Source organism: Peromyscus californicus, unplaced genomic scaffold (assembly GCF_007827085.1).
Source record: "Peromyscus californicus insignis strain IS unplaced genomic scaffold, ASM782708v3 Scaffold_4__1_contigs__length_199733344, whole genome shotgun sequence".
Lineage (NCBI taxonomy): Eukaryota > Metazoa > Chordata > Mammalia > Rodentia > Cricetidae > Peromyscus > Peromyscus californicus.
The window spans coordinates 157978409-158000698 of NW_026294562.1; the positions used below are offsets into that span (position 1 = coordinate 157978409).

At 45.3% G+C, this 22290-nt stretch overlaps 1 long non-coding RNA gene across 3 annotated transcripts in view; it reads right to left on the minus strand.

The window, feature by feature from the left end:
* LOC128095685 (uncharacterized) overlaps positions 1-22290 on the minus strand; it is a 125277-nt gene that overhangs the window by 81987 nt on the left and 21000 nt on the right. The window contains exons 3-4 of one of the 3 annotated variants that reach the window (XR_008213301.1): positions 5247-5463; positions 4070-4476 (exon numbers count right to left, since the gene is read on the minus strand). The exons of 1 other annotated variant lie outside the window; for it this stretch is intronic. This is a non-coding gene — a long non-coding RNA (uncharacterized LOC128095685). Of the gene's footprint in view, positions 1-4069; positions 4477-5246; positions 5464-9871; positions 15769-22290 lie in introns of those variants that run through there. One more of the 3 variants, XR_008213302.1, reaches the window with a different exon arrangement.

Genomic DNA, 22290 nt, shown 5'->3' on the forward strand with positions numbered 1-22290 from the left:
ACATAGTGGGAATGGGCTTAAAATATGATTGAACTATAATGCAATCTAAAAGAAACTCGCTTCAAATACAACACTGTAATCAGGTTGGAAACAAAAGAGTAAGAAAGATATGTCACACAAGCATTAATCAAAGGAAGGCAGCAGACTTATATTAACATCAGATAAAATAGAGAACCGAGAACACCACCAGAGAAATAGAAATAGAAGAAACAATGATTTAAAAAGTGGTCAATCAAGAAGCAAACCATAGCATGTATAAAACAAATGGAAAATATGACAGAATCAAAAGGAGAAGAATCCAGAGGGTGAATCACTCAGCTCCCTCTCTCAGTGGTCACATAGAAAGTCACCTAGAACACAGAAAGGCTCACACCACCGTCAACCAAATGGACCAAAATTCAAGTATTAACCCATCTGACAGCAGAGCTGCAAATGTCTTCCCAACCGCCCATGGAAGATTAGCAAAAACAGATCCACAAGAGAAACTTAATGGGATCTCAACCTCACTGAGCATGCTCTCCAAATACATCAAAATCACAGAAAAATCTCCAAACACTTGGAAACTGATGAAAAAAATTCTAAATAACATGAGCTAGGATGGGAATCTCAAGAGAAATAAAAGTAAATTTACATTGAGCAGAAGGAAAATGAAAATACAATATATCAGAAGTTGTAGGAAACAGCTACAACTGTGTAAGGGAAAACCTAGAGTTCTGAGAGTACACAAAGGAAAAGAGAAAACACCCCAAACCTAGAGTTCTGAGAGTATATATACAAGGGAAAAGAGGAAACACCCCAAACCTAGAGTTCTGAGAGTACACAAGGGAAAAGAGGAAACATCCCAAACCAAAAAATTCCAAGTTCACACTTCATGGACCTTGGTGAGGAGAAAGGGGGGGGGGAGGGGAGAGAGAGAGAGAGAGAGAGAGAGAGATTAAACCAAAGTGTCAAGCATTCAAGCATGGTGGCACACACCTTTAATCTGAGCACTTGGGAGGCAGAGGCAGGTGGATCCCTGAGTCTGAGGCCAGCCTGGTCTACAGAGTGAGTTCCAGGTAACGAGCAAAAGAAATGAAATAATAAGGAAGAAAAAATCAAATTACATGGAGAAGAGAAAAAGAATAAAGAAAATCAGTGGAACAAAGACTTGGTTCTTGGGAAAGCTCAAGAAATAGGCAGATCTCTAGGAAAACTAAACAGAGGAATGCCAAAAACCCTTCAGGCATCAAAAGGAGACAGGGGATGCCTGGGAAACCCTATACATGTCACCTGTTGACAAACAAGGCAGGCAAGTTACTCCAAAAGTATAAATGACTATAGCTCAACCAAGATAAGAAGGGAATGTAAATAATTCTGCTGTGACTAAGAAACTCCAATTGGTAATTTTGTAAATTCCGCTAAATAGAAATCTTCAGACCCAGATAGTGCCACTGATGAGTCCTATCAAATGTTTAAATATTAATTGGTTCCACTGGCTACTAACTCTGTGGTAAATCTGGTAATACTGTCATAACAAGCTACATAACAACAATGCAATAAAATAATATAAAAAAGAGAAAGGAGTGGGGAGAGAGGGAAGAAAAGAGAGAGGAATTGAAGAAGGTTGGGAATGCAGCAGAGAGAAGGGCTATCAATCCAAAAAAATCCTTCACAAATACTAGAAAATCAAGTCCGTCAACAGATAGAATTTCACAAAATGAATGCAAGGTTGGTTCAATGTCAGACAATCAACTAATGCAATCCATCACACAGACTAAACAAAATGTGTTGATATTAGTTGGTGCAGAAGGCACATGGAGCAAAATTTATACCCATTCATGATTTTTAAAAATAAGAAGCTCCCTCTGAAGTAGGAAGTGAGAATTTTATTCAACTGATGAGAGTGTCTATAAACAAACCGCAGCTAACACTGTGTGTGAGTGTGAAAGCTGACGTCTTTCCTCCATGAGTGAAGCAGAATGTTGCCCACACTCCGGACTCTAAATCAACACATTACTGAAGTTCTGAGCAGTCCAAAATGCCAAAACAAATGGTAAGTAAATGTTAAAGTTACAGATCAAAAGAAAAGAAGCAAGAGTATTCCTGTCTGCAGATAGCATGGCCGCCTGTGTAGACAAGTTCAAGCAAGCTCCAAAAATCTCCTAGAAGCCATATGTGAGTCCAGCAAGGTTGCAGAATAGAATTTAAACATAGGAAAGGAAAAGGTTTTCTGAATATTAGCAGTGAACACATGAACATCAAAAATTAGACATGTGTGTGGGAGAGATGACTCTCTGTTGAAGAGCACTTGATGCTCTTGAAGAGGACCCAGGCTTCTAAGGCTACCACATGCATGTGGTACATATACACGCATCAGGCAAACACTCATAAGATAAAAAATAAATAGCCAGGCAGTGGTGGCACACACCTTTAATCCCAGCACTTGGGAGGCAGAGGCAGGTGGATCTCTGTGAGTTCAAGGCCAGCCTGATCTATAGAGTGAGTCCCAGGACAGCTAAGGCTGTTACACAGAGAAATCCTGTCTCAAAAATAAATAAATTTAACTAACTAAATAAATAAATAGATAAATAGATAAATTAATAAATCGAGATAAATAAATAAATCTAAATAAATAAATCTTTTAAAAATTAAACGTAATACATATGTAAATATTTAACAAATGATATTAAGAAACAAAAATAAAGCATGTATGAGGGTTGTATAATCAACTACATGATGCTGAAAACTCCAAGAAAATCTAATAAATGGGGAGACAGGCTATGTTTATGGGCTAAGAAACAGAAATAGCAAGGCACTCCTTTCTCCTCACAGCCACAGGTCAGTCAAATGCAATTTTTATCCAAATCCCAGAAAGTGCTTCATGTGTATAGGTACATACAATATTATTTTTTAATTTATTAAGAAACCAAATATATAGGATAAATAAAATTATTTTTGGATAAAGAAGACTGAATACGAGTAATAATTATATTCAATAACAAGATTTATTCAGTAACTATAGCAAATCAATCCAGTGAGATGTTGGCAGAAAGGCTCCAGACATGTGGATCAATGGAGTAAAGCAGAGAGAGCCACCAATGAGTTTAACTGGCTTTTGATAAGAACATGAAATTTAATGAAGGAAAGATACAACTTTCTCAATCTTTGGTGCTGGAGAAATTATATACCCATAATTTTTTTTTTTTTTTTTTTTGGTTTTTCGAGACAGGGTTTCTCTGTGTAGCTTTGCGCCTTTTCCTGGAACTCACTTGGTAGACCAGGCTGGCCTCGAACTCACAGAGATCCGCCTAGCTCTGCCTCCCGAGTGCTGGGATTAAAGGCGTGCGCCACCACCGCCCGGCTATATACCCATAATTTAAAAAAAAAAAAAAACCACAAACTTTGATCTAAGTTTCTCAGTTTATTAACACTAAAATTAAAAATGGCCCAACTACTCATGGGCTTAAATGCAAATGGAAAGTTCTAGAACTCTTATCAGGAAGTATAGGAGAAGGTCTGAAAACCACAGGAGTAGGCAAATTCTTTGTACTTGACACTAAAAAATATATTCAGCAAGCAGAGAAATTGATAATTGGGCTTCACCAATTTAAAATTTTGTTTTGTGAAAAATCAAGATTAAGAGGAGGAAAGATAATCTACAAACTAAGAAAGCATTTGCAATAATGTGTCTGGTAAACAACGGCCATTGAAACTGTAGGAAAAAATCTCAAAAGAAAAAATAGAAACACAGGGCATGGTGATGTATGCCTGTAATCCTGGTTGATACTCAGAAGGCTGAGGCAGGAGGATTACATTTGAGGTCAACCTGGCCTTCATTGTAAGACTCTTTCTCAAAAACAACAACATAGCCGGGCGGTGGTGGCGCACGCCTTTAATCCCAGCACTCGGGAGGCAGAGCCAGGCGGATCTCTGTGAGTTCGAGGCCAGCCTGGACTACCAAGTGAGTTCCAGGAAAGGCGCAAAGCTACACAGAGAAACCCTGTTTCGAAAAACCAAAAAAAAAAAAAAAAAAAAAAAAAAAACAACAACAACATAGTTAGAAAATGCACAAAAACATGAAGAGGCCTCCTACCAAAGAGAATATAGATGCTATATAAACAAGGGTTTGCCATAGCCATTAGGTGAATGCAGTTAAAACTACTATCCACAGGGGCTGGTGAGGTGCCCCAAATGGTAAAGACAAAGACAAACTGTGGTGCATCTCCACAAAGAAAAGCAACATCCTGGATGAATACCTGGAGAAATACATTAAGTGGAAAAAGCCAGTTGCCAAAGGTTGCATGCTGTATGATTTCATTTACGTGGCATTCCAGGCCTAGACTTGCAACCCAGTGGGAGATCCTTAGCACCACAAAAGCGGGGCTCTTCACTTACATCTGTAACTCCAGCTCTGGGGAGGCAGACACAGGGGGGCCTTGGGAACTTGCTGTCCAGCCATCCTAGTCAATCAGTGACCTTCTGATTCAGCGAGAGACCCTGTCTCAAAATAAATAAATAAGGAGGGAAGCAATAGAGGGAGACACCCAAGACAACCTCCAGTTTCTACACACACCTGTGGGCAGGCAGGCATGCAGGCTCGCACACATGCACACACACACACACGCACACACACCACATAAACTAAAACTAACAGAAAAACAAATTTGTGATGGTAGAGTACACTAACTTATCAAATGCTGACAGCGGGCTTACATTCTGATTTTGAATTTTGCAGTGCTGGGGATGGAGCCAGGCTGAATAAGTACTCTACCGCTAAGCTACATCTCTGGAGTTTAATCATTTTTTAATCTCTTAATAAATAATTAATTGCATGCGCTAAATGTGTAACAGCCATTCGAAGGTTAATAATCTTTAGTACGCATTGATATATTTTTAAGTGGGAATGTTGTACTTCAAGATACCTGTGGTAGGTGTAATGATATGTGGAAAATCTGTGACTCCCGTACAGGTATCTTGAGCACATGAGGTGGCCCCAAAAATAAATAAATAAATAAATAACAGCACGATGGTGGGGACCCACTTGGATAATTCACCAGAAACCTGAATAAACACCAAACCAAAAAAAAAAAAAAAATGAGAGGGAATCCAGAGATTAATGCCTCCGAGGTACATCAGCTGTTGGCAGTGGGTAGAACTTGTCTGATTCCAGCACAGAAAAGGTTTCACTGAACGGAAAGGTTATGAGGCGGGCAAGGGAAACTGAATATTGACTAAATATTTAACAATATTAGGGAATTTTCACTCACCTCAAAGGCAGCCAAAGCCAGGATGTGTATACTTTTTCTCTCTTGGAGAGATGCTCTTAATTGTTGATGGTTATAAAATAGTATGTGCAGGTGGCTTCAGATAACCCCGGGAATGGGCAGACGACGTGACTCAGGAAGTGACAGCTACTGTGGACGGACAGTGTGTGCAGGAGCATCTTGTTCCTGTGTGTACTGCTTTTGCACGCTTTTGTATTTTCTAAAATAAAAAGGCAAAAAACACAACTGCGAAGGGCAGTCTTTGTTTTCATCCGGGGTTTTCTCCTGCAGACGAGGGGGACTGTCTGTTAAAGGATGTGCATTCCTTACTCCTTTGGGGGGCTGTGCGCATGCGCATGAGGGTGAAAATGTGTGTGTGTGTGTGTGTGTGTGTGTGTGTGTGTGTGTGTGTGTGTGTGTGTGTGTGTGTGTATGCCCGGTGTGGAGGTCAAAAGTGAACACTGAGTGTCGTTCCTCATCACTCGCCGCCTTTTTGCTTTTCTTGAGACAAAGTCTCTCATTGAACATGAGGTCATAAATTGCGCCAGGCTGGCTGACGAATGAGCTCAGAGACCTGCCTGTCTCCGCCTTCCCATCACTGCCCGGGCTGCCCATGCTGCCTGTTGGCTTTTTACCTGGGCTCTGGGGATTCAAATTCGTGTTGTCCCTACTCATGCAGCAGGCACTTTGCCCGTTGAGCCTTCTCCCCAAATCCCATATGCCTTTTAATATTATTATTCTCTCATATATTACATCCCGACTACAGTTTTCCCTCTTTCTTCTTCTCCTAGTCCCTCCCCACACCTCCACTCTTTCCCCCCCCCACACACACACACACACCCATCCACTCCTCCTCCGTTTCCCTTCAGAAAAGAGCAGGCCTCCCAGGGATATCAACCAAACACGTCATATCCAGTGATGCGAAGACTGAGCACCTCCCTCTCTGACTCTTACCTGCTTCTGAGACCCTTTTCCTCCCACAGGATTGCTCATCCACCCTTATGCCTTTTGAGACACATGGTGAGAGAGAGCATCCTTGGAACAAAGGAGGAAATAGAGTCACCGTGACTGCCTGAGCCGAGGCAGAAGCTCGCCTCCCCCATCCACCTCGCCTCAGCTCTGCTCCATCCTCCATGAAAGAAATCAAAGTTTAGCAAACACTCAAGCCCCAGTTCTTGCCACTTAAGTCCTCACCCCATGTGCCTAGTGTAAAACCTTGGACTCGTGCCACATCAGTGCCTGAGCATCTGCACTTGTCTGTTTCTCTGAAGAGGCAGGGAGTGTGGTGCAGTATGTTTGCTGTGTACATACATGCATGGGGGTGTACGTACACATGTGTGCACACCTACACTGATCACTGTGGCCATTGTCATCTGTCACGTCCTGAGCATAAAGTCCTAGAAGAGGTTCCCTCGGTCAAAGGAGCATACTTTGTCCCCCTGGAAACTGTTTCCTGACTCCAGCCAACAGCCATCAGCACTGCCAGTTCCCTCTAGCAGACACTATCAAATCCTGATCGATTGTGAGTTCGAATCCACCTGCCTGGCTGGTCCCATCTGCATCTTCTTTTTTTTGTTGCACTTTTTTAAAGATTTGTTTCATGCGTATATGTGTGTGCCTGAGCACATGTATGTGCACTACATGCATGGTTCCCCCAGAGGCCAGAGTGGCCTGGAGCTGGAGCTGGAGCTGCCTGTGACTCTAAGCTACCCTGTGTGGGGGTGCTGGGAGCTGAACCTGGGTCCTCTGCTCCAGCCCAATGGTTGATTTTGAGAAAGCGTCTTGTTAAGTAGCCTTAGGTTGGCCTGATACTTGCTATGTAGCCCAGGCTAGCCTCAAACTCACAGCAATTCTCTGGCCTCAGAGCTGAGTTTAGAGGTGTACACCACTATAGCCACCCATAAGCGTGTTATTGTCTTTAGAGTACATGGACTTGTACTTGCAGTAGTCCCTGAATATTGACCAGACTAGAGTATCCAACCACCTCCTAGTGAAAAAAACTGTAATAAAAGTAATGGAATGCTTTGTGGATTGCTGTAGTGGCACACACCTGTAGGAAGGAAAGAAGGAAGGAGGGAGGGAGGGAGGGAGGGAGGGAGGAAGTGGGGATGAGATAGCGGGAGGGAGGGAGTTCACCAACCAATGAACTCATGAATAAGCAAATGAGTGTGTCTTTAGCAGACTATGGACAAAGAGATGGAAGCCAGAGAACCAGGGGAGTCTGGAAGCCCAACAGAGGAGGAACTCAGCCTGGCCTACCGAAGCTGCACAATGCTTTGGAGGGAGAAACAGAACCACGTGACTCGCCTACCTTCCCATGAGCCTTCTGAGGATGGTCACTGGTTCTCACTGAGGAAGGAGCTCCAAACAGCACCCACTGTGGTTTCAAACCTCTTCCCCCAAAATAATAGTTTACTTTATTACCACACACTCACTGTACAAAGTGACTGCGACATTCTTATACGTGCATCCTGTCCCTTGTGCTCAGCCCCATCGTCCTCTCTTTACCCTGCCCTCTTCCTGCTGGTCCCTTTCCGTTTCCCAGCCAGTCTCCCTTCATTCTCACTATGTATCTACACAATCCAGGCTCTGTGCGCGAGCAAAGACGGCACATGTCTCTCTGCACTGGACTTGTTTCCCTTCCACCCATTTCCTTGCCAATGACGTCATTGTATTCCTCCTTATGCCAAATGAAACTCCACTGTGTGTGCACACCACATTTTCTTTATGCTTTCATGTGTTGACCGGCATCAGGCTGTCCCATGTCTCAGCTGTCGTGAATCATGCTGAGATGAACATGGGTATGGAGTATCTGTGTGCTGTGCTCTCTGATTCCTCCGGGTACATACCCAGGTGAGATATGACTGGGTTGTACAGAAGTTTTGTACAAAATAAGAATTAATTTGTTGCTACAGATTTTTAAAGAACCTTTTAAATTGTTCTATATTCCAAATAATACCCAATTCTTTGTGGGGAGAGGAGATACTTCAGCATTCGAAATAAAATCCTGCAAATGCATAAAGTCTGAAGACTCCTCAGCAGGTGCCGAGAGACGAAGTCTCCTGCACACTCCTCATGTCTCTCTGCTTCCTCCCCTCCACCATCCCCTTCCTGCGGCTGCACAAGCTACAGGAGCCAGCCCTGCACCTCTTTGCCAATCTTTTCTCAGAGGTCACAGGAATGTTGGCATGTCTGAGGCTCCCAAGTACTTCAGCTCTGGACATCTATGCTGTCCAACAGAGAAGTGATGATCTGACCTCTAACTTCATCCCAGTGTCTTTGGGGACCCACACAGAACAGAGGGGACCTCAGATTCCCCAGGACCCCAGTCCCAGTACTCCTAAGCAAGTCTGGGTACAGCCCACCAACCACAAACACCGGGGTTGGGGAGAGATACTGCTGCCCCCCAGGAGCCATGCTTGTCTTCTCCAACACATGATTCTTTCTCCAGAGGGTCTCCCTCCTCGGTGAACTCAGGAGTCACTTTCACTCGTGGATAGCACAGTGTTCGTGAAGATTGTCTTAGTTAGGCTTCCTATTGCAATACAACACCCTAACCAAGTGACTTGGGAAGGGGAGCTTGCATCCCCTTACAACCCTCAGGCCACACTCCATCACTGAAGTCAGGGCAGGGGCTCAGGGCACAATCCTGGAGACAGGAGCTGATGCAGCCACCATGCAGGGGTGCTGCTGACTGCCTTGCTCTCCATGGCTTGCTCAGCCTGCTTTCTTATACCACCCAGGACCACCAATCCAGGGATGGAACCACTCACAATGGGCTGGGCCCCTCCTTAGGAATCTTCAACCAATAAAATGCACTATGGACTTGCCTCCAAGCCAGTCTTCCAGAGGGATTTTTCTCACTTCAGAGTCCCACATCCCAGATGACTCTAGTTGATACAAAAATAACCAACACAGATGTGGATGGCCCAAAATATGATCAGGTCTTTCCGGGAAGCCACTTTTACTCCTTCACTCCCACCGACCCTCCAGGATACTCCTCTTGACTTAGCACCTGGGGGTTCTGACCCAGTAGAGCAGGAGATGCTGAGGATTTCATTGATGTCACTCTGCTCCAGTGATCTAGGCATTACCACCTTTGTATGTGACTGTTTCTACTCTGTGGCAAAGAAACAGCCCTGGGTAGACCTGTCACCATCATCCTGAGGGCCAGCCAGAGACAGGCAGAGATGAGGAAGTCCTTGCGGGTGCCAAGCTGCTAAATTACTCCCCACCCTGGCCTCCAGTTTTCTCTCTACCCTGTCCGTTTCTCCAGCATGTCTGGACTCACTTCTCTTCTCTCCGATGTGACTTTGGGTCATAAAACGGAACGATTCAGTGTTTATGCTTCTAGCTACATTTACGTTTAAGACTAAGATGTTGAGTTTAGTTTTAATGATGAAAAAAAAAAGCCTTTCAAAGACCAGCTCACTGAAACTCATTATGTACTATAAAGGCCACTATTTAAAGATTCCGTAATTCTACTGATAATCTTTTTAAGGCAGATTTATAGCTGAAAATAGTTAGATTCTTTGACTTCAGTTATAATTTTCCATTCTGTAATTTAATACTCCTTTAGTTTATATTTGCGCATTAAAAAGACTGGATCTAAAAGTCCATCATTAAATACTTTTAATAAGTGCAATAAATAAGTTTTACAGTGTGCATAAATCTAAAAACAAAACCCAACATAAATTGTTAATCTTACACTTTTTCTCATTAATTGCAATACATAAACATATGTTTTATACAAAGATATTTGCTCCAAAATAAGTATAATAAATACAGTTTACCACATGTATTAACCTTAATAGTTACAAGCTGTTAATCTTATATATTAGGTAATAATTTGTAATAAATAATTGTTTATTATCTTGATGTTTGCTTGTCTTGGGTTTTAGCAATATGCAATAAAGAAATGCAATTTTGAATAATTTGATTGTAAGACTACTGGGAAAATACTGTATGTTATAATTAGCCGGGAGATGGTTCTGCTCATGAGAACCAAGGAAAAGGGGGGGTTCAATAATCTAAACATATGTTATTGAGTCCATAAATAATTTTTAAAGTTGAGTTTAGTTTCAAACAAGACAAAAATGCTAAAACTTAAATACAAATGGAAGAGTGAAGCTTTTTTCCTGGGCTTCAGAGCCTCTGTCTTGATCTGTGCAAAAGAGACAAGAAAACCAGAAGCCCCACAGAAAGCTCCCAGCCCCACACTGAGACAGGGGCATGGCCACCATTCAACTGCCCCTCCCCATCCACACCCACAGGAACAGCTGCATGTGTGTGCTCAAACACAGCACCCTCCAGAGCCCCTCAGAACCATGTGCTTTCATATGAGACTGCATTTTCCAGGGAGGGGCTGGCAGAGAGGGACAGGGAGAGGCTGGCAGGGAGGAGGGGCTGGCAGGGAGGAGGGGCTGGCAGGGAGGAGCTGGCACCTTTCCTAAGCTTAATGGAAACCGCTAGTCTTAAAAGTAAAGGTAATAATTTGTCATAAATAATTGTTCATTACCTGGGCATTTGTTTGTCCTGAAGTTTAGCATTGTGCAATAAAGCTGTGCAATTTTGAGTAATTCGATTATAAGACTGCTGGGGAAATAAGGTGGATTTTAACAGCCGAGGGAGGGTGCTGTGGGTTGGAAACACTGCTCTGTCAAACCACTGTCCTGGGCAAGTGCAAGTGTCCCTAGAGCTCCGTGAATACTGCAGACAGAGAGGGAGCCTGTGTCTCCCCTGCCTGCCAGAGCAGTGCTCCAGGGACCAGATCTGTGCTGGGTGAACTCAGTCTCCTCCCTCCTAGAATCCCAAGTCAGGGCACTGGGACTGCAGGGGAGTCTTGGCTAGTGCCCCAAGTCCAGCACCCCCGCTGGCCAGATGGCACCAAAGGCTCACCTGTATGTATGTGCCCAGGAGGAGCTTCCTGGGAGGGGCACTCTCTCCAAAGTGCCCTGATGCATCTCAGGTCAGCTACCACTTTGTCAGGCCACACCCTTGCAGGCAGGGGAGAAGGGGGGTGGACACTGAATGAAGCAGCCTCAGACAGGAACAATGCAAACGCAAACACTGAGCAAGAGCCTGTGCACTTGGGCCACATTCCAGCCCAAGAACATGAAGGCCCACCTCAGGTCTGAGAATGGGGGGGGGGGAGTGAGATGAGTGAGATCTTCTAAGGGAGGTGCAAGAAATTAAAAGGGGGAGGGGGACAGAGGAGGGGAGGGAGAAGAGAGAAGAGGAAAAAGGAAGAGGAGATAGAGAAAGGACATGAAGGAAATATGGGAGGAGGGAGGGGCTGGAGAGGAGGGAAGGGAGAGAACAGTATAGTGGACCTAGGATGGTCTGCAGGAGATCTTCTTCACCAGTTTACAGCTGTCATCCCCCAGCGCATGAGCAGCCAGTGTGCCTCGTGGAGCCCTGAAGCCTCACAGGCACCTGCTCCCTGCCATGCAGTGAGCTCAGGTAGGTGCTTCTGTGTTTTCACATCTCACTTTTCCACACTCTGGTGCTAAGGCTAGCCCAGGTTTCACTCTTTACACATCACCCTGGTACAGCCCAGCAGTCCCCATGGCATCCTCCCTGCTGAAATTCTGACAGCTGGAGTCAGGGACTGATCTCACCACAGACAACTCTGCCCCTGTTCTTGCCTGTACCTCGGGCAGAGCTGGTTCCAGGTTCTCAGCAGCAAGTTTTGTGAACCGGCAGCCCAAGGAGGGTGAAAACAAGAGAGTTTCATGTCTCCTTTCCATGGGAGAGGAATCCTGTCTCTCTGACTGGGGCTAGCCTCTGAGCAAGGCTGGAAGTAGAGGTCTCCAGGTCTTCCCCCATCCTCTCCTAAAAGGCACACATCACCACTAAGCCCCTCAGCTGCCCCTTTCCCGGAACCTCAGAGGGAGAGACTCCCTCCTACCCTGTCGTGACCTCGGAGCTCCAGGGGGTCAACAGAGCCCTGCCCCAGCGGCAGCTCATTAAAAGAAGGAATTACGGGCACTGTCAAGAGACAAAGGCTAGCCCAGGCTTCAGGCGGGATCCAGCCTGCAGCCAGGACTACCTTGCCACCCGAAAAGATGACACACCTGCCCCTCTCCATAGAGCTCCTTGCAAACTCAAGAGGGTGGGGAGTGTGGGAAAGTCTGCCGGCCTGAGACAAGTGCTGCGAGGCCCTACGAGGACCTCTGGGGATGTCGGGCGGTTGGAGATGCTAGAAACCATCTCCACTCCCTGGGCGGCGCTGGGGCAACTGCGGGGATCATGCAGCCAGATGAAGCTCATAAATTTCCCCTATGAACAATTGTTTTCATTTCCCTCCCATGCCACTAGATATTATAAGTGGAAAGCAAAACACAAGTAAATATGTTCATTCCACTCTGTGATCGGTGATAAACGAGAGGCTGCGCTGGCTGACAAAGGTCATCAAGCAACCAGCCGGAGTCTGCGAGTGGACACTGCCACCCTCCGGCCATGCGCGGAACTGCATCCGCCGCCGACACCCTGACTCCACTGCCCTCCCAAGGCTGCAGGCACAGGTTTGCCATCCTGCTCCAGCTAGGACACCCGACACTTGCAAATGACACAAAAACCACAAAGCAAAGAAAGACTGAAATTAAAACTGAGCAGCATCCCTAATAACCTCTCTCACGAAGATAACTGCTTATTAACATTTCAGTCTATTTTGCTTCGATGAGTGTTGGGCAACACTTCACATGATGATGTGTGCATAGGGAAAGAGGAAGGCTGTTTGTCCAAAACTCTGATTTTTTTTCACCGAATGTTCAAATTAAATTAACTTCTGTAAACAGCTGGAGATACCTTTTTAAGGGCTGTGTAATATTTTTTAATTTTATTGTATTATTATTATTATTATTATTATTATTGTTATTATTATTATTATTGGTGGTGGTGTGTGTATACAGTGGGGGAGGAGGTTGCCTCTTGAGTACCTCCTGAGGATACCACATGAGTCCCAGGGGTCAAACTCAGGTTCTCAGGTTTGGCTGGCAAGCATTCTAACAGGATAAGCTCTTGGGCTGGTGGGAGTTTAAGTTGTAACTGTATCAAGTTAATGCGCCATCTTCAGTTACTGTTTATGGATTCCAATGTGTCCATCAGTGCAGACGATGTTGAGGCTAAAATGTTTATTCAGTAACCCTTGTTCATGTGGTTTAGAAACGTAAATGTAGAATTACTAAATAAAGTGAAACTTGGTTCCGTGTTGTTGGCATGCTGATCCTCGCTCATCCAACCTCTCCACTTTAATATCAATCCCAGGCAAAACCCTATTCAAGCTTTCTTGACATTTTACCACATTTACGCCAAAGTCCATTGAATAAAAATAACTGAGGAAATATCCAAGAAACATTTTTTTGGCAAAAACTGAGGCAAGTGATTAAGACTTCAAGCAGATATTGATACACAGAAAGCTATATAAATGAGAAGGACGGTACAGGGACAGTCCAAAGCCAGGCACTGACAGCCCGACACAAAGGTGTGCCCTGGTCATGGGAAAATGATGGTTCACAGGTAAAGATGTGACTTCAACCTGCTACTATCAGAAAACAAAACACGTGTCTTCCTTCGTGCCTCTCCTGTTTAAAAAAAAAAAAACTGTAGGAATGAAAGATTTGAATTCTGAAGTGGAACATGGAGGCTCTGAATGAGATATAAAGGGGAAGTCCTTTCTGCATGAATTCAAAAGACAGGGACTAGACAGGAAATCGTGGTGTCTGGATGGAGGTGGCCCACCTACAGCTGAGTGAGGTATACATGTATAAAAATTTCAAAGAATAAGCAAGAAAATATCACTTTGAAAAAACAGCTAGATTTGAATTGTATAAATGTAAAAGGTCTCTCTGTGGAAAAAAATATATAATTTTGGGATTGAAAAGCAAACCAAAATCAAAGAAAAAAAATATTTTTGACACATGTAACGGAAAGATGAATACCCTTAATGTACTCAGCTTTCTTACACGTGAATAAGAGATATTTCAATAGGAAAAAATGGATTGGGGACATGAATAGCAATTCACAAAAGAATAAATACAAATGATAAATATGCATAAAAGATGCCCAACCTTATTAGTAATCAAACACATGCAAATTAAAGCAGGAATGAGAACTTGTCTGTCCCCGAGTTGATAAAGACAGAAGCGGTGATGGAGACAGAATGTGGAGGAGTGAGAGAGGTTTCTCTACCGCACCGGTGGAGGGGTGAACTAGACAACCAGGAGCAGGGATAATTCATCAATATTACCAAACTGCTTTAAATGCATGACCCAGCAGGACAAGCTGATGGACACTGGGAACCCCAACACTTGAGAGGCTGTGGCAGGAGGAGCAGAGTCACAGGTTAGCCTGGGCTACATAATGAAACTCTGTTTCAAAAACAAAAACAAAATCAGAATCCAGAGATTTTGTTTCCAAAGGAACCCATCCAGGATGTATGTGAGGATTTGGATACAATGTGTTCTCTGCTCCCAGAAACAAGCCAATGCCCAACAACAGAAGAGTACATGTATTTCATATACAATCGTGGGGTAGGCGAGTAGACAGTGCTGCATTGGGTAAAAACAATATTGTAGAAATGTACTTGCTAACTGCCAAGGGTTTTTCATATCTGTTCTATAACAACAACAACAAAAACCAAACAGACAATTGCGGGAGCTGGAGAAATAGCTCAGCAGTTAAGTATACTGGTTGCAGGGGGCTTGGATTCAGTCCCCAGCACCCACATGGCAGCTCACAAGTGTCTATAACACCAGTTACCAGTGCCCTGATGCCCTCTTCTGACCTCTACAAGCACTGCACACATGTGGTGCACATACGTACATATAGACAAACCCTCGTACACTAAAAATAAAAGTAAATAAATAACTTTGTTTCTGAAGCTAGCCTAATCTACACAGTGAGTTCCAGGGCAGCCAAGGCTACATAGTGAGAACCTACTTAAAAAAAAAAACTTTTTAAGCAAAGTAGAAACAATGAAATTGTGATTCATACAATCAGAGAAACATGCTAGGATATCCATCCAAAAACAAAGACTACAGATGAGATTGCAAGTCCTTTGTTTTCCAATTGACTTTTTTTTTTAACCTTTCTGCATTTAGCAATGTCCTACCAACTGAGGGCGAGGAAGACAGTGGTTTGGAATTTTCTAGAATTGTCGTACTGACTGCATGTACACCAGCAACACGTGAGTATCTTCATTTGTCCGTTTGTCTAGGCATCTGATGGTCTTGGAACACATCCCAGAGTGAGGCATGTTCTAGAAGCCCGGCAATCCCCTGTTGAGGAGGTGGGGATGAGCAGCATGGTGGGTGGTGTTGATTCCCTTCTGTGGGAACAGACACTAGGGGCAGGGGAGGGAGATGTCCTAAGAGGGAGCTCAGAGAGGGCCACTCTGAAGAGACCAGAGTAAGAAGATCCGGGTGGCTGGCACGATGGCCCACACCTGTGAGCCCAGCACTCCATGGGCTGAGGTAGGATGTCCGTGGGTTTTATGCTAGTCTGAGCGACATAAAGAGTTGTTCTACAAAAAAGAAAAGAAGTGATGTGGGTCAGTGAGATGACTCAACATAAGATTGAGTTAGATCCTTGGAGCTCATGGCAGAAAAAGAGAAATTGCTTCAAACACACACACACACACACACACACACACACACACACACACACACACACACACACATACCAATACATACACACAATAATAATAATTTAAGTATCTTTTCTAAACATTTTGCTAATTTTTTGAGAATTTCATGTAAGATTTCGATCATATCATGCTCACTCCTTCCAGATCCATCCCTACTGCTCCACCCCAGCTTCATGTCCCCTTTCATTTCATTTTTTATTTAATTAAAGGGATCTCATGAGTGTCTTCAGGGTATAGATTACTCCAATGGCTTGTGAGGACTTACTTCTCCAGGGAGTCAATGTGAGCACTTTATGTTTACATAAGAAAGAAAACTCTGATCACTACTAACCCAGGCTAGAGGCACTCGGTCTCCACCTCTCCTGGCTCCCTATTGCCACTACTCCATGCCCTGTGTCCCGTATTTCTGAAGAAGACCCCCATGTCTGCCCAAGCCCATCATCTTCCTAAGGAATCTACTCTCATAGTTAGAAAGAACCACTGAGGTCCTGGGGTGCTGGGGGTGGGGAGTACTGAGATAACTGTGGCATGACCCTGGAGACACAGCTGGAGGTGGCTCTTATGCCTTGCAGGGAGTCTGACATTGGGGACCATCATCTCCAGACAAATACGTCAGAGGAATCTATGACTTCTGTCATCCACACCCAAAGCGAGCTCCAGAAGGTGACACAAAACAAGAGTATCCAACCAGTGTCCTGATGCCAGTCTACGTAACAGACACAAAGACTCTAGGACTGGTGGGTACAGGTGTGGGGCCTCCAGACCATGGTCTTCCCATTCGCTAATGGAAAGCCCATCCATCCCAAGGTTTATGGTAAGAGAATGGCATCCCCATCAAATTAAAAGCCTTCTCAGCAAAGGAAATAATTACCAGGGTGAAGAGAAAACCTTCGGGAGGCAGGAGCCTTATGTCTTCAGAGATTCCAAAATTATAAGCAATCAAATTAATGAATAAAGAGCTTGAAAGATGGCTCAGAGGTTAAGAGGACTGGCTGCTCTTGCAGAGGAGCTGACTTTGTTCCCATGTTCCCATAATTGTCTGTAGCCCTAGTTCCAAGAGACTTGATGCCCTCTTCTGGCCTCCATGGACACTGCACACAGGTGGTGCACATAAACTCCCACAGGCACACATTCACACATATAAAAAAAAATTAAGAAAAAATAATCTCAAATCAGTGGTGGGCAAATGAACAGAACATGGTTCTCAAAAGAAGCAGCCAAATGGCATCCTTAGCCATCAGGGAAAGGCACAAATCCACAATGTCAGTGCCTCTCACTGCAGTCAGAATGGCAATCATCAAGAAAACCAATGAGAAGAAATGCCAGGGAGAATGTAGGGAAAGAAGAGACATTGTTCACTGCTGGTGGGAATTTAAACTAGCACATCCACTATGGAAATTGGAATGGAAGTTTAAAACCAATACTAACATAATATAGCATGGAGTTGAATCCAGCTATAGCGTTCATGGCTGTACACCTGAAGGAATCAAAGTCAGCAACATCCAAGGCCATTGCGACACTATCCACAGCAGCCATTACGGGATCAAATGACTCCGTTTTTTAATGTGGTATATTAGTCACCCATGAAAGTTGAAGTCGTGTCATTTACAGGAAAACAGGTGAAACTGGAGATGGTCATATAAAGCAAAACTAAGGCAGACTCAAAAAGACACTGCAGGGTTTCTCTTACAAGCAAAATTTATATTTTTTTAAAGACATGGAAGAAAATAGGAGGGGTGATGTGTAATAGGTTCCCAGACATCCTGCCTCTGAGCACATTTTTGCTGCCCCACAGCATCTGACCCAAACAGTGAACAGCAGTGGATAGAGTTCAAGGCACTCAGAATACGAGACAATTGAGTGCTCAGCCTGAAACAGGACCTCTCTCTCTCTCTCTCTCTCTCTCTCTCTCTCTCTCTCTCTCTCTCTCTCTCTCTCTCGCACACGCACACCACAGCTCAGAGAACACTGAGGAAAAGTAAAGAACTTAAGGCTCGGAAAACAGGGAGAAGGGCTGGGAAATGCTGACTTTGGGACATGGCACAACCATAATGACCTCTCGGTACCTGTGGGTACTATGCAGACCGGGCCTGTGGACAGCTGGTCACAGATCAGGGAGAGGCTCAGGAGGCCAACTCCTCCCTGCTGGACCATTAGCTACTGATGGATTCTGGGGGAGCAGCAATCATCACCTTCACGGATGTAGCCAACTAGAGGGTCACAAACAAAACACAAAGACATGAACGTAGGAGATGGACCTGTAGAGGGGAGGGGGATGACAGGGTGAGAGGAAGCTAAGAGAGGGCAGGGTGAGAGAAACCAGAACACAGTGTACATGTATGAAACTGTCAAAGAACGGATTTAATAGCAGTGGGAGTCGGGGGGGGCAGTACTTTTGAAGGCAAAAAGGACCAGAGTGAGAGGCAGGAGGTATATAAGGTAACACTGAGTGAATATGATCCAAGTACACAATACACATGTATGAAAATGCCACCTTGAAACCCATTATCTAGTCCTATTTATTTGAATGCACTCATTAAAAAACAGAGTGTATCGCTCTCACTATGTAGCCCAGGCTGACCTCGAACTCACAGTCGTCAGCCTCAGCTTCGCTGGTGCTTGAATTTGGACATGAACTTCTATGTTCTACCCTTTGCCTGAAGGACGATGTGGTAGACACTTAGCAAGTGTTTGCCAAATGTATCAAGACACTAGCATGAGCGGAAAGGTAGGGAGACCCAAGCCAGGCCATGTCTCTGTCAGTTTCATATGCAGAGGGTGGAACTCATGCCCTGACACCAGTGCTAACCTCAACAGCAGCTGTTGGGGAGAAGGCCATTCCCAGGACCTGAGTGCAGACATATATATGGGGGTGTGCAGGTGCTTGCAGAGGCCAGAAAAGAGTGTTGCTCTCCAGGAATTGGAGTCACAGATGGCTGTGAGTCACATGATGTGGGTTCTAGCTTGGATCTTCTGCAAGAGCAGTATGCCCTCAGCCACTGAGCCATCTCTCCAGCCCTCTGAGTGGTCCTTATCTCTATCACAATGCATCTTCTGAGAAACACTCTCCAGGTTTTCCTGGGGTAAATAACACAGAACCAGCTTCCTCGGGAGTGGTCTACAAAGTCCACAGCACTGCAGGCTTTCAGTGCGGCCCTTGTACCTAGTTAGTAGCCTGTCGAAGTCAGACAACATTGCCCATCTGAAGGGTAGCAGCAATGACCTAGGTTCCTGGTGACAGTCTAGTGACAATGAGCACCTGAGACTCTCATCAGCCAGGGACTAAAGGCACCATCCCTCCAAAGCTAAGGAAAGTAGTCTTCGTTGTTCTCTATAGCTAGGGTGGGGCCATAGGTCTAATGGACTTGGCCCATAGCCTGTCAGACTCACATCTGAGGTCAGAATATTTGCCATTTGGCTCTTACCTCTCCCCTTGGGACCAGAAAACTATCTGATGGGCTGCACCCTCAGAGCACTCAGGCATGGGCGGCCACATCGACCCAAAGAGCAACTCTAGATGTTGGATAAGAGTGTCGTTCCTGGAGGAGCAGGACTCGAAAGTGGGAGAAGCAGTAAAGAACGGTTCCCAGTTCCAGGGTGGATGCTCCCAATGACCTCTGTGTGCAAGGAGATAGGTGGAAAGTGAGCCCCTTTAGCTCACCAGTGACCTGCCAGATCTCTCCAGGGAACCTCCTGGGGAACCCTTCTAAGCCCATGGACCTCTCTAAGCACACTTCATCACAGGGAGCAGACAGTCTCCAATAAGAACTCCTCAACTCCTCTGTCTCAAGAAAAATGGAACTGGATATGTACCTTAGTGGTTGGGCACCTACCCAGAATATGTCAATGAGGGTCTGGGGGCATGGCTCAGGGGTAGAGCACCTGCCTAGAATCCCCCAGTGAGGGGCTGGAGTGTGGCTCAGGGGTAGAGCACCTGCCTAGAATCCCCCAGTGAAGGGTTGGGGGCATGACTCAGAGGTAGAGCACCTGCCTAGAATCCCCCAGTGAAGGGATGGGGGCATGACTCAGGGGTAGGTCTGCTTAAAATCTACCAGTGAGGGGCTGACAGTATAGTTCAGAGGTAGAGTGTTGCCCACCATGCACAAAGCCTTGGGTTCAATCTCCAGCACCACACAGAGAGAGAGAGAGAGAGAGAGAGAGAGAGAGAGAGAGAGAGAGAGAGAGAGAAATGAGAGTAAAATGCCTTAGAAAACAGAAACACAAAAATGCTTTGCTTTGTTTTTATTTTAATAATAATACATTAGACTGTAAAGCTGATGCCCAGCCATGCCCAGCCCACAAGATTAACATAGGGCAATGTTAGAAAGAGAGATGGATCACACTGACCCGCTCTGTTCCCACAAGCTATACATTCTAGAAACTGTCCAGGCTATCCACTCCATCTCTAGGATAGCCCTATGCCATATGCAAAGGAGAAATGCAGAAGAGGACCAGATACCACACAAGCCCTGTGTGTGTGAGGACAGAGACCCACATGGTCAGAGCTGCTTCCTTCATTCCGTGGGCACAATGGGGGACAGGACTAACCCACCCCTGCTCAAGGGTCCTGTCAATCATCTTCATCACCTCAGATTCCCCAAAGATGAAGACACATTTTAATCTGCCTCTCAAACTAGTCCTTTAAGGGGCACAAGGAAATGGACAGGTGTTTTCTGAGAACCCACCCAACTCCTGTCCTGCTCAAGGCCAAAACTGCCAGTAAAGGAAAATGAGGTAGCCTCTTCCCAGAGCGCACATGTTGAATCTAGAGAAAGGAAATCTAAGTATCAAGGACACTCTGGGAGCAGAGAATATGGCTTCAGAAAGCCCCGGTGCTATGGGTACCTAAGCCAGTGTTCACTGGGGCAGGCAATCAATGCAGCCTTAGGGAGCAGACCTTGACATTCCGATGCATAGAATGAATTCTTTATCAAGTATCACTTAACATTTCAAGGGTGGCTCCGGAAGCCAGTTCATTCAACAGCCCACTGCCCAGAGTGACTTTGGGGAGCTGGCTGAAAAGCCAGGGTTGGACTTGTCCCACTTTGAGGAGAGGGAATGCCAGAGATAGCTCAGGTCCTGGGATCTGCTCAAAGTCCCTCCCACAGGGCTGAGTCAGTGGCCTGGAAGTTCTGTTGGGGCCTGAGGTAGGGGTGAAGGGACAGAAATCTGTAGTTAAAGGCAGAAAGAGCATTTTGCTGAGAGGTGATTAAGTATGTCAACCACCCTAAAAGTCTAGGGGCTACCCCCACCCCCACCCCCACCAGCCCTGTTTGCACACTTAGCCAATGGGCAAAATAAATGCACATTTGAAAACCAGTGATGATCATCAAAAGCCGAAATGAAGATAGGGTCTATCTTTGCACAGCCAGCCCTCACAGGCCACTCTCACCACACAGAGCACACTGTCCCCACTGCACTTCCCACGTCCATCACTGAATATGTATTAGGGTGATGCTAGCTTGATCTCTAACCCAATGAGAGTAGACTTCGCCGGCCTGGGTGTGCCTGCCCTCTACCTTAGAATTTGGAATGGAGAAAAGAGATGCCCCAGGCACACCAAATTAACCATCACTGTTGGAAAATCTACTGAACCCTGCAGGCCCCAGCCTCTTCCTGCAGGGAGGCCAGGCCTGGGCTCTGGGGGTCATTTGCTTCCATTTGTAATAACGGGATGTAATAAAGGCAGTGACGCCTTGATTTTTCTGGGCAATCTCAACCGCTGTCCACATTGTCCCAAGGGCCACCACCCTTCGGCCATGATGAGTGTGTCCTTCTGTCTCAAACACTGTAAGGTGTCTGGACTCCCACCCATTGGGAGGCAGATTGGATCCATTCCAAAACTGTGGCTCTATGTCCAGTCTTCAGAGAGAACATTTCTATTTTGAGAGAGTTTAATTTGAATCCAGTCAGAATCACAGTGGATGGGTTTGCCTCAAACATGCTAAGATGCAGGCAGCTGCTCAATAAAAAAAATAAAATCCCCAAATAGCCCTTGCTCTATTTTTTTTTTTTTTTTTTTTGCATTTTTATAAGTTCTTTGAAAGGAAAAAGAGAAAAAGAAAGACGAAAAAGTGCGGAATTTCTCCCTTCTCCACATGACCTCCCCAGTGGCAGGAAAGACCCAGAACAATGGATCTGAGGAGAGAACCCCAGCTGTGCTTTGGCAGCTCCCCACCCTCCCCACCCAACCCCACCCAACCCCACCCCATCCCGCCCACTGCATGCACCTGTCCATTCCCTCTGCTTCTGGTTAGAAGAGAGGAAAGGAGACATAGCCTCCAAAGTGTTTGTCCCCCTGGACCCCAGAAGACAGCACGTTGAGGTGCCCATACGCTGTGTCCAGTGCCCACAGGCTCAGCACTGCTGAATCCTGGGGAGCCACAGCTGGGACCCACT